The sequence below is a fragment of the Canis lupus genome, chromosome 1 (assembly GCF_011100685.1).
Source record: "Canis lupus familiaris isolate Mischka breed German Shepherd chromosome 1, alternate assembly UU_Cfam_GSD_1.0, whole genome shotgun sequence".
In the NCBI taxonomy this organism is placed as follows: domain Eukaryota; kingdom Metazoa; phylum Chordata; class Mammalia; order Carnivora; family Canidae; genus Canis; species Canis lupus.
Window position 1 is genome coordinate 80480100 of NC_049222.1, and position 15028 is coordinate 80495127.

The 15028-nt window shown below is 36.8% G+C and overlaps 1 long non-coding RNA gene across 4 annotated transcripts in view; it reads right to left on the reverse strand.

The window, feature by feature from the left end:
- The window catches only part of LOC111096622, a 231240-nt gene that overhangs the window by 3198 nt on the left and 213014 nt on the right, over positions 1 to 15028 (reverse strand). The window lies entirely within an intron of this gene.

Here is a 15028-nt window from a genome sequence, read left to right on the forward strand (position 1 = left end):
GAGCTTCTCATTTTAACATTTTTTCAACAAAATATGGATGTATCAAATCAACTCTTTATTTTAATTCAATGATTTCTACTTTTATCAGATTCTCTTTTCTTTAGGTAAGTTTATTATTTGTTTTATAACTTCGTAAACTGTTTTAATCACTTCTATCATGCTTATTTTCAAATAAAGTAAACACTTAAAGCTCTGCATTGGTCTCTCTTTATCATTTTGGTCACATCTCATAATTTTTGATGTGTAGAATTTAAATTTGATTTTTTTAAAATCTGTATTGCAAAATTTGATTTCTTTTCCCACAATAGTTATTTAATATTATGTTTATTTTACCTTAAAAGATTCACTCTTGGTGTTTTATTATTTTAAATTTTTTTGCTAATTTAAAAATTTTTTAAAAATCTGTACATGTCTTGGTGGCTAGTATATGATTACTTTTGAAATGTTTATAGAATCTTGAAAAGAATATGTAGTCTTGCTAGTCTTGTGTCTGTGTATGTATGTATGAGTTGTATGAGTGTGTAGATATAAAAACATTAAATTTTTTAATTCCAATAAAATCTCCTGCACCATTATACTAGAATCAATTACTCTTTGTATTTCTATTTTTGCTTTTGAATTATTGATACTATTTTCATGACTAGCTTGTATTTCATATCCACTGTAAAATGTATATTTTATTTTAAAATTTATTCTTTAATGCACTACACCCAGGCTAATTATGTTTTACATTAAGAATATGCCAATTTGGGGCACCTGGGTGGCTCAGTTGGTTAAGCATCTGCCTTCGGCTCAGGTCATGGTCCCAAGGTCCTGGGAACAAGCTCCCTGATCAGCAAGGAGCTTGCTTCTCCCTCTCCCTCTGCCTGCAGCTCCTCCTGCTTGTGCTCTCTCTCTCTCTCCCTGTCAAATGAATAAATAAAATCTTAAAAAATTAAAAAAATAAAAAAGGAATATGATAATGTAACATCACAAAAAATTTTGCTTTTAGCCATGTCTAGATTGTTTTCATCAGGTTAACTTAAACTATTTATAATTATTTTTGTACATCTCAAAAAACCTTTCTTTAAAATATATTTTCACTTTTTTCTTCCTTTTTATTTCTAAGTAATCTCTACACCCAATGTGGGGCTTGAATTATGATCCCAAAATTGACCCACATGCTCTACTGACCAATCCAGCAAGTACCCCTCTCCTCACTTTTACTATATTCCTGCCTCCACTGGTCTATAGTGATTTCAAAGCTATAAATTCTATTTTGTGGTTACTTTTAAGGTTTTCAAAATATAATCTTATCCTATATAAAACTAATCAACAATATACAAAATTATTGTTCCTTACATAAAAGGATGTTCCAATTTTTATTTGTCTCTAAACCTTTTAATTTCCTGATCTGTATCAAAATAAAATCTGGAGTTAGAATCAATTTGTAGTTTCAAATTATTTTTCCATACATTGTGTGTATTCTTCAGACAAATTTTAAAATTGAAACCAAATTTACAAGGTGTAGGCTTTTTATTTTTTTTATAATGTTTAGTTTTAACACTTCTTTAGTTAGTTTTACTCATTACCAGACAAATTTTTATTTCAACTTTTTTCTTCCTAAATTCTCAATGTTGACTTTTAGTCAGTTGTCCTTCATCTGCCTATTATTATTTCACTAATAATCATGGGTGGAATAGAATATGCCCACCTCCCTCTGTCCCCATCTATTTCTAAGAATCTTTCTTTCTCCTTTCCACACAAACAACTACTTGGTTTGCTACAAAATGTTGGCATTGGTATGGATACTAGAGAAAAGAGAGCATTTTGGTGGCCCTGTTGAGAGTATTTTCTTTGCATTAGAAAGTTACCCACCCATTTCTTGAGATAGTATGAATGAGGTCTTGCCTATTCAATTCTAGGAATAGGTAGTATATAATTGAAAGATATCCTTGTTGTCTTTCAAGATAACAATGATACAGCAGGAGCCAATGCTGGTGTTGGTTCCATTCAACAGACCTAGTTACAAGTAAGACATCTGTACCACAGTAAGTTGACTTATTCTTAGCTGAAAGAGTGTGGCAAATTTCCTTCTTTTTTCTTTTTTTAAAGGTGTTTCATTTAGAATTTTGGAGACATAGAACCAATAACTGCTAACCTGGTGCTATTTTCCAAGACATAGTTTCAGCTATCTTTGAATCTGGTCTAGCAGAGTACCTGAAGCTTCACTTCCCCTGCCGTCATTCCAAGCTTGTAGAGGGATAAGAAAGAACATAAAATCCTAGGCCTGAACCAGCTGAGAAATGTGTCCAACTACTAGATGAAGACTAAAATTAGAAATGTTTATTTGTCAACTCAAGCCAGCTTCTTTGATTTGAAGTCAAAGTTAGAGGAGTTTGGGAGAAAAGAATTTTTAAGACCACAGAGGTGGTTAAATAATCACAGAAAATTGGACTGAAAACTGAGTAGGAAACTATATTTATTTAAGAGCAGGTTAGAAACAAATAACTTCTGGATAATCCGGAATTATTACCACAAAAGTAATTGGAGCACCCCCCATCTTAACTTCAGTGGTCAGTGGATATCTGGTGAAGAGTATTTCGAACAGAATTACAGAGAAACCTGGCCTGTGGTAGTGTTTCAATATCTTTACTCAAGTTTTCAAAAAGCAGACCCTGAGATGAGGGTACCTGTGTAGGTGATTTATTAAGAAAATTATCCCAAGAGATAATATTAGTGAGGAAGTAGTACAGTAGGACAGAGAGAGAAACCAAGAAATGATACAATTTCAGGTAATTTCCAGACCCAGTCCTATTTCACAGGAAGATCTGAACATAACTGATATCACAGAGTTATCTTGCTGCTAGGGTAGATCAACTGGCCATCAGTCCACCCTTTGCTACAGGCTACCTGTAAAATGTTGTAAACTCCCAGATACTTCCAGCTATATCTGGGTGATGCTGTTTCAGTGACCCAAGGATAACTTTTGGAAAAGGGCTGCAGGTACAGGTAGCTATAAGTAAAGCAGGCAAAAGTCAGAGGATGGGTATAGGGAGTAAGTAAAAGGAATCTATCAGTATTTGGATAGTAAACCACCAGTGTCCAACTATGCTTCATAAATGTTTGTAATTGTTGAATGACCAGTGAGAAAAACTTCAGGATACCAGACAGCATACAGTGTAGTTAAAAGTGAGTGGTCAACGCTTGGAAGATTGAAGAAAAAAAAAAAAAAACGTAAAGAAACAAAAAGGATATGAATAATAGAGATAAACCTTATCTCCCTCCAAATTATGTCACATTATAAGTTGGTTTATATTTTCAATAAAAACACCCCATCTCCTGGTTTCTGCCATAACTCAAAAACCTGTCCTTGAGTCCTAGAATTTACTTAAAATAATATTAGTATCCTCATAAGGAGTTTTCTCAAACCAAATCCATTTTCTCTGCAATTTTTCTCTTCCTTTTTGAGGTCTTTTCTTACAGGCTACCCAAGGTATATCCTACTTTGCATAATGATAGATTTTCTCTCTACTCAGGGTCTTGCATCACAAAATCATCGTAGGTTGGAATAGGTCATTATTTTCATCCATTCACTTATTTATTCATTCAATGACAAATATCTATTAAGTCTCTACTGTGAGACAGGAACCAGGAATATAACAGTGAATGAGGCCTTCTCCTCTCAAAATGTTTACAGGGACACACTTGTTTGTCATAACATTCTCTGTGACAGAGAAAATTTCACAACCTCTTCAATAAGTTTATTTCATGAATTTATTCAAAAAACTTTACTGAGTATATACTAGGTGAAGACTGCGATAAGTGGTATGGGAAATACAAAATCAATTCATCATGGATATGGCTCTTTAGATGGTCATAGTTTATTTGGAAGTCAGAGAGTGGTAGCTAAGAATCATTAGATAATCCCAGCTCAATCTCTAATTAGAGAAGTTGATAATAAAAAAGATCATGATGGTGTACTTAGCTTTTTTTTTTTTTTTAACCATCTACTATATGCCAGGCTATGTAAAACAAAACAAAACAAAACAAACCACCTCTTTGTGTTTTGTATTTAATATTAATATCCTGTGAATTACATTATGTTGACTCCTATTCAATAAATAAAGGAACAAGAGCCAAAAAGGTAAGTTATGTGTTCTACTTCATACTGTAAGTGGTTAAAATTGTCTTCAATTTAGCGTATTTGGCCACTAAGTCATTTCTAATGTACCATGCTGTACAAAGACTATTTGAAATAATATATTCTTGCACCCTCCCATGGTAAGAAAAAGATAAATCTTTATGTTTAAGAGGTCCCTAGAACTAACAGGACTGAAATTTAACAATGTAACCCAAAAATACAGAGAATGCAATTTATATAGTTCAGGAACAAGAAAGAGATCTTTAAGGATTTCTCTAGTTCATGTACACTCTGATGAGCATCCAGACTTGAGTACTTGAAATTCAACCAAAGTCCTGAACTCTCTGAAGTTCAACAACTACTAATGATTAGTCGGGCTAATAAATATAAGGTCTGGGTTATCACACCCCCACTATGTATGAAAGAAAAAAATCAATAATACAGCTTCACATTAAATGAAAGCCCTCTGTCTCTCAAACAACCTCAGGGCAAATGTGTTTATGAACTGGAAGTATGATGAACTCAGTGTTGGCCACGGGGTCATGAGACTCCAGATATTCCAGAAATACCACATTGTTTATCACTACCTACTAAATACATTCTATCTAACATATCAGAAACGAACAATCCAGCAACCCTTCATGTAGGAATAGTTCAGAATTTGTGTTGACATTGGTTAGATTGCTTAGTTGTTGAATTTCACACAGGCACATTTGAGCTCATCAAACATTACTGAGCACCTAATATGTGCTCAACTCTGGCTAGGTGCTGTGAGAGACATCATTATATACCCCTTTAGGGGTTTATAAGACAATTGGGAAGATCAGTGTAAACATCAAAATCCCAGATTTTTCCAAGATAGGTATAACTCCAAGCATTTTGCTTCATCGATAACCAATGGGTCCTCATTTTTGAAATAGAAGATATAGGTAGTATAGAAATTATAACTTTATATATAATGCAATATTATATACACAAATATATGTATGTAAATATATGTGTATATACATTTGAAACAAACTATTAGAGCTGCACTACGTATGATAAATCACAAATAGCCCTAGCTCTTAAATGCCTTTTGAATCTATCCATTTCTTCCATCTCCAATCCCGCTAATTAGAATTCAGCCCTGACCATTGCCAATTGTCTTACTTGAGTTACAGTAATAGGCATCTTTCTTATCTCGTACTCTTAACACACCTCAAAACACTGTTTTTTCACTCTGAAGAAAGGTCTTCTAGGAATGACCACCTTTGCTGAAAAGCTGTCCCTTTGCCTTTAGGATAAAGTTTGAACTGTACAACATATTTTACAAACCTATCCAAGAGTCCCGCCACTGCTCCGTCTTCATTTACCTGGCCAGGATCCACCTTTCCTAGACTAGACTAGACATTCTAGTCTTTGATTCCTTCAGCTTTCATCACTGTTCTTTCTGTCACATCTTAGTACATGCTGCTCCCTCTTACTGGAACTGCCACCCTTCCTTCCCCTAGACCCAACATATATTTTTTAGATAACAGAAACATTTTTTAGATAACTTCCACTCATCCTTCAGATCTCATCACAAATGTCACTTAGTCAAGGATGCCTTCTCTGTCTTCTATGTTACTTAAACCACCTGAAGTGCACTTCCATAATACCCCTCCCCCCACCAAAACAATCATCGTCTTTTTTTCTTAGGTAGGTCCCGTGTCTAATGTAAGGTTTGAACTCATGACCCAACTGAGCCACCCAGGCGCTCTCCGGCACCACATCCTTGATGCATGGCATGGCTGCAATACAGTTGAAAACCAGCCCTAAACACAAGCCATAAAGAGTTATGACTACACCATTGCAGTTTTGGGTGGTCAGGCAAGATTTTACAAAATATAATAAAGTACATAAGGAAGTCTATTTCTGTTATAAAAGAACTGCATGTGAACATAAAGAGCCTGAGCCCTTCTTTCCAGGTCATTAGCAGGAAGGTGTGGAGCAAGGAACCAGGAGGGGAGCATTTGAATGAATAAATGATTAAATGCACGATGCTCTGGTTACAAAAGTATGACTTGAAAAATGGCAGGGAGTCCCTGGCCATGATGAAATATTCTGAAGAGTAACAGCCCAAGAATCTTTTCCCTCTGCCTTCTTGGTCAGCACCAAGTGGAACATGCCTGTATCCCCCATCCAGTCATTTTCTCAGTACTCATCAATATACACAGGAAAGGGGATGCCTGGGTGGCTCAGCAGTTTAGCACTTGCCTTCAGCCCAGGGCATGATCCTGGAATTCTGGGACCGAATCCCACATCAGGCTCCCTGCATGGAGCCTGCTTCTCCCTCTGCCTATGTCTCTGCCTCTCTTTCTCTCTCTGTCTCTCATGAATAAATAAACAAAATCTTTAAAAAAATATACACAGGAAATCTAGCCAAACCCTTGACTAGTCACCTGAAGGGGTTTGTACCTAATTTGTCCTGGGATTGAAGCAGCTGGTACACTTTGCTGAAGTCTCATGGAAAAATGTTTTACTCAGTTTCATTGACTGAACCAGCTGCAATATCACCATTGCTCAAAGTGGAAAATAAATGGAATGACTCTTCAGGGAACTGAGAATGGGTAGACATAAACATTCAAAATGAAAGTTTCCTTCTAAATAGTTATGTCTTGAAGGAATTATTATTATTTTTTTATGAGAGAGAAATCTACTCAAGACATTAAGTATTTAAGGGTTAAATACAGGACTTGTTATTGAATTAAGCTTTCTTGATTATGAATATTATGTAACTTTAGGCCTTTAAGTGCAAACAGAGAAAACACTGCTTCTAGAGTATTCATATAGTATGTCTGTTTGCAGATGCTAAAGTGAATTTGACATAATGGTAAGTAGTTCAAACAATCTATATTGCTAGGAGCTGTTTCTCACAGGAGATTGATTTTCCAGCACCATCAGCAACAAGCCCAGAAACACCTTCCTCTTTTGTTTATCATCCTGTGGGCCTAGGATGCATTTCACACTGTCTGATGACATTAAGTAAACTTCTAGACATTTAACTGGAAAAGTTAATGAATTATTTTGCTCTTCATTATAATGTAAGAGTCATCTTGCTAAATAACTAGTTATGGAGAAAAGCTTGGTTTGGGTAACCAGGAGAAGGAAAATAATGAAGAATATCACATCAATAAAAGTTCACTCAGGAAAACAGCACCTCAAAGAAGAATTTGAGTAGAGAGACTGTAATAACTGAGGATCTGTTCCCAAAAAGCTGGAAGGCCTGGAAAGCCTTATGGTAACCAAGTAACAAAAGAGCAACAGCAGCAACCCCTTATCACCTCTAGGGCTGGAGAGACAAAAGAAGATGTGGTGACCAGAGATGATGAGTTTAGGCTACCTGGCAAGTCCTGAAACCATAACAAGAGCTACCCACTGGGAGCTGTGATCACAGAGGTGTCACAAGGTGACAGCCACCTTGAGCAGAGTGAGAGAGGCATAATACCCTAGCTCCTCCTTTCCTCTTACATCCCAACTCTGTCTCACATTAGCTTATCTCAGATGGAAGCCAGTGGACCAAAGAGCCTGGGAAATCTAGCCCACATAATATACAGAGTAGAGTGGAGAAATGGTGAGAAAAGGATCTGAGAGCATATAAGCAGAGCTGTACACCATAGAGGAAGGTTACATGAGAAGAGAACATCATGCTAGGAATTCAAAGGCAATCCCCAAATAGACTATGGCTAATGGGGGCTGGCCAGAACACCAAATGAATGCTTGAAGTCAGGCCACTGATAGTACTGTCATTTTGGATGGTTCACTGAGACTGCAGTAGGATCCTGGTAATGGCTGAGGATAAAGTTCTTATTGAGAAAGAGAGAGAAAGACAAACTGAGGGTAGGAGGAAAGACCCCTACCAAATGGGCCATGGGGTCCAAAAGTAATTGGATTATACATATAAAACCTGGTATACTAAGAGGAAGAACCTTATCCATTAAGGTCTTGCAAGTAGAGAAGTGACATGAACAGAGATGTCTGGATTGATCTGATGGCACTGTATCTCTAGGAATAGAGGGGCCAGGAATTGTTCCAGTGATAAATGCTCTAGTATGTGTTCTTTTAAGGGCATATTCCATTTCACCTACTTAAGGAAGAAACTCAGATCTCTTGACAGTGGTGGTGGGAAGTCTCAGCTTTAGTGTAATTCTTCTTCCCAGATACTTGGCCTCAACTGAAGTTCAATTGTAAAACTATCAGACTGAGTCTAATGGGTTCTTTTCAGTCAATCTCAGAATGATCATATATTGTAAGGGTGGTTCCATGTAGCAGGATCCATATAGCAGATCATCCATTCTAAATTTTTTTTTTTAATTTATGATAGTCACAGAGAGAGAGAGAGAGAGAGGCAGAGACACAGGCAGAGGGAGAAGCAGGCTCCATGCACCGGGAGCCCGACGTGGGATTCGATCCAGGGTCTCCAGGATCGCGCCCTGGGCCAAAGGCAGGCGCTAAACCGCTGCGCCACCCAGGGATCCCAGATCATCCATTCTAAGGGCGGTTCTCTACATGCTAGGCTCTGTTCTCTCTGTCCCATTAGAGCACCTGCAGACTTAGGCTTTACTCTCCATGATATCTTAGCAAAAGTAGGAGGGGAGAAAGCACCACAAGTTTCCACCATTAGATATTGGAATATAAATCAGATTTACACCTGGAGCTCTGTCTCTCTCTCTCTCTCTCTCTCTCTGTGTGTGTGTGTGTGTCATAAATAAATAGAATCTTAAAAAAAAAAAAAGACAGTCTGAGAGGCTCAGTGGTTTAGCACTGCCTTCAGCCCAGGACCTGATCCTGGAGACCCGGGATTGAGTCCCACATTGGGCTCCCTACATGGGGCCTGCTTCTCCCTCTGCCTGTGTCTCTGCCTCTCTCTCTATATCACTCTCTCTCTCTCTCTGTGTCTCTCATGAATAAATAAATAAAATATTTTAAAAAAAAGATTTACACCTGGAGATCATACTGTCTCAGACTTCAAGCCCTAACTGTGATCCTGAAGCTGGGAGATACTTAGCTTGTTCATATTAGTATGAATTTAAGAAAACCATATTTTCCCCCTGAGAGGTTTATATAGTAAACTTTCTGTCCAATTATGGCATTATGAGTTTTAGCCTCTGAGTAATTTTGGGGGAAGAAAGGAAAGATATTGTTGAAGGCAAGGGCTATTTTTTTTTCTTCCTTTTTGAGAGAGAGAGAAAGGGAGCAAGCAGGGGGAGGGGCAGAGGGAGAAAGAGAGGAAGAATCTTAAGCAGGCTCCATGCTCAGTGCAGAGCCCAGGTTGGGGTTTGATCCCAAAATCCTGAGATCATGACCTAAACTGAAATCAAGAGCCAGATGCTTAACCTACTGAGTCACCCAGATACTCCTAGAGGCAAGAGCTATAATGTGTAAGACTACCTCCTTCCCTAGTTTCTAAGATGAAACTGCAGACCACTTACTGGCTTGAATTTTGTACTCTCAATTCACATTATAACAATATCATATTCATCTCCTAAATTTTCATTCTTTACTTTAAATGTACAGTATAAGAAAAATGCAAAAGAATATTCAAAGAAAAAAATTTTCTTGAAGATCAACTTTTTTTATAACCTTGAAAACTTCAATTTGCTGTCAGGGTGTGAAGAACTTTGGTGGAAGCAATCAATTTGTTGAAAGCTGCTACAAGCTCTCCTAATGAATTCTGAATTCATTTCAAATAAAATAAAAGGAAGGGAAAACCAAAAAGGAGGAGGAATTTAAATAATTTCAACGATTTTGCATGGTAACCCCATGTTTTGGGCAACTGTATTATAAGTCAGGAGAGATTTTGCTTTTTAATGAACACCATCTTGTGCAAAGAATAGCACACATCAGATAGCTTTATTTTCATGATAAAAGTGTTATTCTGAGTTATTGGCATCTACACAGCTTTGGGATTCTCAACATGTTTCGTATATATGTCTTATCACCCAAGTAAATGACTCCTTGTGATAATACAGAATGTTCTGCAAACATTTCTGAAAGTGAGAATTGGGTGAAGGAGCTCACACATGTGCAGATATAGATATTAGTCATTGTTAATAGTGTCCCACTCTACAAGGAATATAATGTATTTGCTTTGCCATATAAGAGACATAAATATAACACCATATAAGAAATCTCACCATATGTTACTCTACATTTGGACTAACTTAAAGGAGTTGCAAAACTTTTCCTCTTCCATCTTTCTTTTCCTTTCCTTTCCTTCCCTTTCCTTTCCTTTCCTTTCCTTTCCTTTCCTTTCCTTTCCTTTCCTTTCCTTTCCTTTCCTTTCCTTTCCTTTCCTTTCCCTTTATTTTTTCTTTCTTTCCTTCTGTTTTTCCTTTTCTTTTCTCTCACTTTCCTTACTCCATTTTTTCATTTATTCTTGTCCTTATTCTAAAACATATAAAGGTGTATTTATAAGTACATAATGTCATATCCAATAATATGTATTTTCAATTATAATATATTGAAATAGCTGAACAAAGCATTAAAAGGGAAATTGAGAGTAACAGAGAAGAAATAAATACACAAACTATGTGTTGCAAAATGTCATTTGTTTGCCAGGAGATGATCATGAATTTGACTCTAGATTTTCTAGATAACTATACAAAAAAGGAGTCAAAATAAGTTCTGAACAAACAAAAAAACACAAAAAGAAATTTCTTTCATTGATTCTTATAAGAAGGATCTTGAGTTGTGTCATGAACGGAGATCACTCTTAGACCAAATAGTGACAAGTCTCACTGAATTGTTTGTGATGACATTCCTCAATCTAAACCAGTGGCATAATACCAAACAAAGACTTATTCTGAAAAGAGCAATTCTATAGGGTTATTTAGATTCATTGGGAGTATCAGCTTTAACTTAAGTAGAAAAAATTCTTTCCCAGAACTAGATCAGTACATGGTACTAAAGTTGTTCTATATATGGATATTCAGTGGTAACAAAGGAAAACATCAATGACTGGAGACAAATGCCAGTTCTTTCTTTTCTTGTCAAATATATTCAAGTAAGTCCTCAAAATCTGACTGTCTCATAACTGCACACCAAAGATTTCAATGCTTTTGTAGACTGTTTATTTTCAAAGAGACATAACCTGACAATTTGCAACTCAAATCTAGATCCTTTCATTGGTCTTAAATGGTTTTAATTTACATTTACTCTCCCCATTCATTCTTAAATTTTGAAGATAAAGTGTATATATTCCAATAGGAACTATCAGGTATACTCTGGATATATCATCTGATTCTCATCTAAAAAATCAATACCATCAACACAAATGGTAATCAAAATAACTAGATAAATATCAACAAGTTAAGATCCACTATTTTAACTTGGTTGGAATGAAATTGCCCCAAGTACCAATGACTTATTTAAGCAGTGCCAAGCTTCTACATAAAACGTGACATCTCAGGAAAGCAAATAATACTAGTAATATAAAAGTAAAACTTGCAAACTATAATGTAGCACCACTATATGCTAGGCATTATCCTAAAAGATTTATATGCATTAACTACTTTAATTCTTACCACAGCCTATGAAACAGATATTAGTATAATGCCCACTTTACAACTGAGGAAACTGAATCACACAGTGGTTATGTATATTGCCGAATGTCACAAAGGCAGTAAGGGCAAAACTGGTACTCACCGAAGAATATGTGATTCTAGAATGTGTTCACGACCATCGTCATACTTATAAAGCAAAATTTGCCAAAATATTTCTATCCAGCAACAATACTAATATTTAGCAATACAAACATGCTATAAGATAATCATAACAATCATTTTGTAGATATTTTTAAAACAGCCAAATTAGCATTATCCTTATTCTAATAATGTTATTATATTTGAGAAATTTAACAAAATCGCTCAGAAATAATTAATCCACATCTACTTTACAAAATGTAGTTACTTTTAGTCATATATGATTTTTTTGTTTTACCAAAAAATCATTTGACACAATTACTACTATTGTCACTTATTATTTTCTTCAAATAACTTATGACTATTTCTAAACTATAATTCATCTCAAAAAAAGGAAAGGTCAGTAATCATCAATAACACCCAAAATAATAGTGCCATGTTTCATGCATCATATATTTCACATGGCATCTCGGGTGTGAAAAGCACCATGGATGATGTTGGGGATACTGAAATGAAGAATGAATAATGACTTCCTAAAGTCATTATGTATTGTCACTTCCTTTAATTCAAAGAGGTCATATTTTTTATTGGTCTCAGCAGGCCTAGATGATTACTATATATGATGTTTGTGACATAAAAGCGATAACCACATGGAAATATTGTGTATGTTGGGGGTGGGTACTCACTTGCAAGGAAGAATTGAACAAGAATATCAGAAAGCATTTCTGAACAAGATATTCCCAGAGCTGAATTTTGAATGATGCACTGGATTTGGCCAAGCCAAGCCAAGCAAGGCAGGTAGGTAAAAGATGGCCTGATGATTTTAGAGAACCCTAAAGAATTAGGGCATAGGGCAGAGTACTGAGATAATGACAGAGAAGCAAAGACTGGTCAGTTTGCAGAGGGTCTTGTGGGAGAAGTTGCAGCTGGTGAACACTGGCAGGAAATGAGGTGCTACCCTAAAGTTGTAGGGAGAGGATTATCATAAAGGGGCTTCCATTCTAGAGAAATAGTTCTGGCAGTAGGATGAAAAAAGAAAAAAAAAAAGATGGTAGGAGAACAAGACTGGAAAATGGATTGTGTCTGGAGGCTATGGAGATAAATTCAGGCAAAAATGATGAGGGTGATTATGAAGGCATTCAAGACACTACAAGAATAAGTTGAGAAACAGCAGTCCTATTGACCAATGTGGAGAGCTGCCCTGAAGAATACTTTCAAGAATCTAGAACTCATTCAGAAGTGTGTGTAGGTATTTTTGTGTGGGTGGTAAAGGGTGGTTTTCTGAACAATAGTCCTTGAATAGAAAATTTACTCCTTGGAATGTGCATGATACTTATTATCACAGAGACCACTTTCTCTAAACTCTTCAAGAAAGAAGCTACTTCATCCTGAAAATCCCTTTATAAGCTCTTCTGTTTCTTAAGAAGATACATAGAGCCCCAGAGGTTGGCAGAATGTGATGTTCCTTTTTATCTCCATCCGGAACTCTGTGAAGGTCACCTGGGATCTAGCCTAGAGCAATGGTAAGAATCGAATTAAATTGACTTCTGCCCCACCCCACAACACCATTCCAGTTAACCCGCAGCCCAAACCTACTCTGCAGATTTGCTCAGTACTGAGATCCCATGCTTCCCAGAGCCAATGCTCCTCCAGCAGCTTGGGAGACTGATTAACATTCACGTCTTTCCCAGCCTCATTATCTCTCCCAGATGTTTCGTGACTGCCCCTTTAAAGCATCTCTGTCTATATTTTATTTACATTTGTTCGGCAATATTGATGCTTAATGAATAAACGCACTAAACTGTCAGTACTGGAGACTAATTAAATCCATGTATGAGCCTGAGAAGCTGATTGAAAAATTTGCAGTAACTAAACTGGGTTTAAATAAACACTTTAGTGTAGTGCTTTAATTACACTTTAGTTTGTAATGTAATTTTTGGCTGTTTAAACTATGATTTAGGCTGAGCTAATTACAAATGATTTTCTACTCTGTAATTAATAATAACAAAATTGTAATTAGACAGCTGCTCTGGATCAGGGCGACAGTCTGCATGTGCTGGCTCATGATGTTCGGTCTGGCAGAGACACAAGAAGAGCACTTGGCGACTAAAGCAGCCTGCACGTACCCAAGGTTCATTGTTAAAGGCCAAGGCCAGAATGTCTTGATGAGTTTCACAATCCCAACTGATGCCAGGGAAAGGGGTCTCTAATTTGTCATAGACTAAGGGTCCACATATATTCCATGTCCTGAGACATCACTTTTGAAAAATGCACTGATGTCAAATCTCTGTGACTTCCTACTGTAGCCTCAAACTCATTCACCTTTGCTTTTTGTCAAAGATTAAGCCAGATGATACTAGTATATTTTCCTAAGCCAACTGATCATGATAGTAATGACTGTCCTCTCTTAGGTTTGGTTCTGGTTTTAATTTCTGTATAACAAACCATCCCAAACTTTGGATCACAAACAAGCATTTCATCATGGTCAAAGAGTCTATGGGTCAAGAATTGGTACACAGTACAGTAAACATGCTTGTCTCTGCTTCATGATGTCTGGGGCCTCAGCTGAGAAGACTAGAATGTCTGATGGGGGTAGGGGGTTGTAGTCATTTGGAGGCATCTTCACTCAGCACCTACACCTGGCCTGTTGATGTGATCAATGCATCACCAAAACATAATAATAGCCTCAGGGTAGTTGGACTTCTTACATGGTAGCACAAGGCTCTCATGAGTGTGTTGCAGAAAACAACGCAGAATCTTCATTGTCTCTCATGGCCTAGCCTTGGAAGTCTCATAGGCATCATATCTGCCATACCGTATCGGTTGAAAGAGTCACAAGCCTATCTAAATTCAAGGGCAAGGGGACCTTGAAGGGAGAGTAGCAAAATCACATGGGATAGGAAATGCTACACAGCCATCTTTAGAAAATGCAATCTGTCACAGATTTGCAGAGTATAGTTTTCTGAAGCACATGTGTTACATAATTGGATATTGAAGCTACACTGATATAGTCAGGATAGTAAGTACTGCCTCCACTTCACAAACTGAAAGAAAGAATTAGTATGTGGCCTTTTAGTATGTGGCTTAGATGAACTAGGTAGGACAAGAGCCAAAATCCAGACCCTCTATACCTCTGACTGCTAACCAGAGCTATGTGAAAAGAAAGCTCTGGTTCTTAGTCTCTAAATGTAGACTTAATTCTGAGTAACTTCACTCCACCCATTTATCTCTTCTGGTGCAT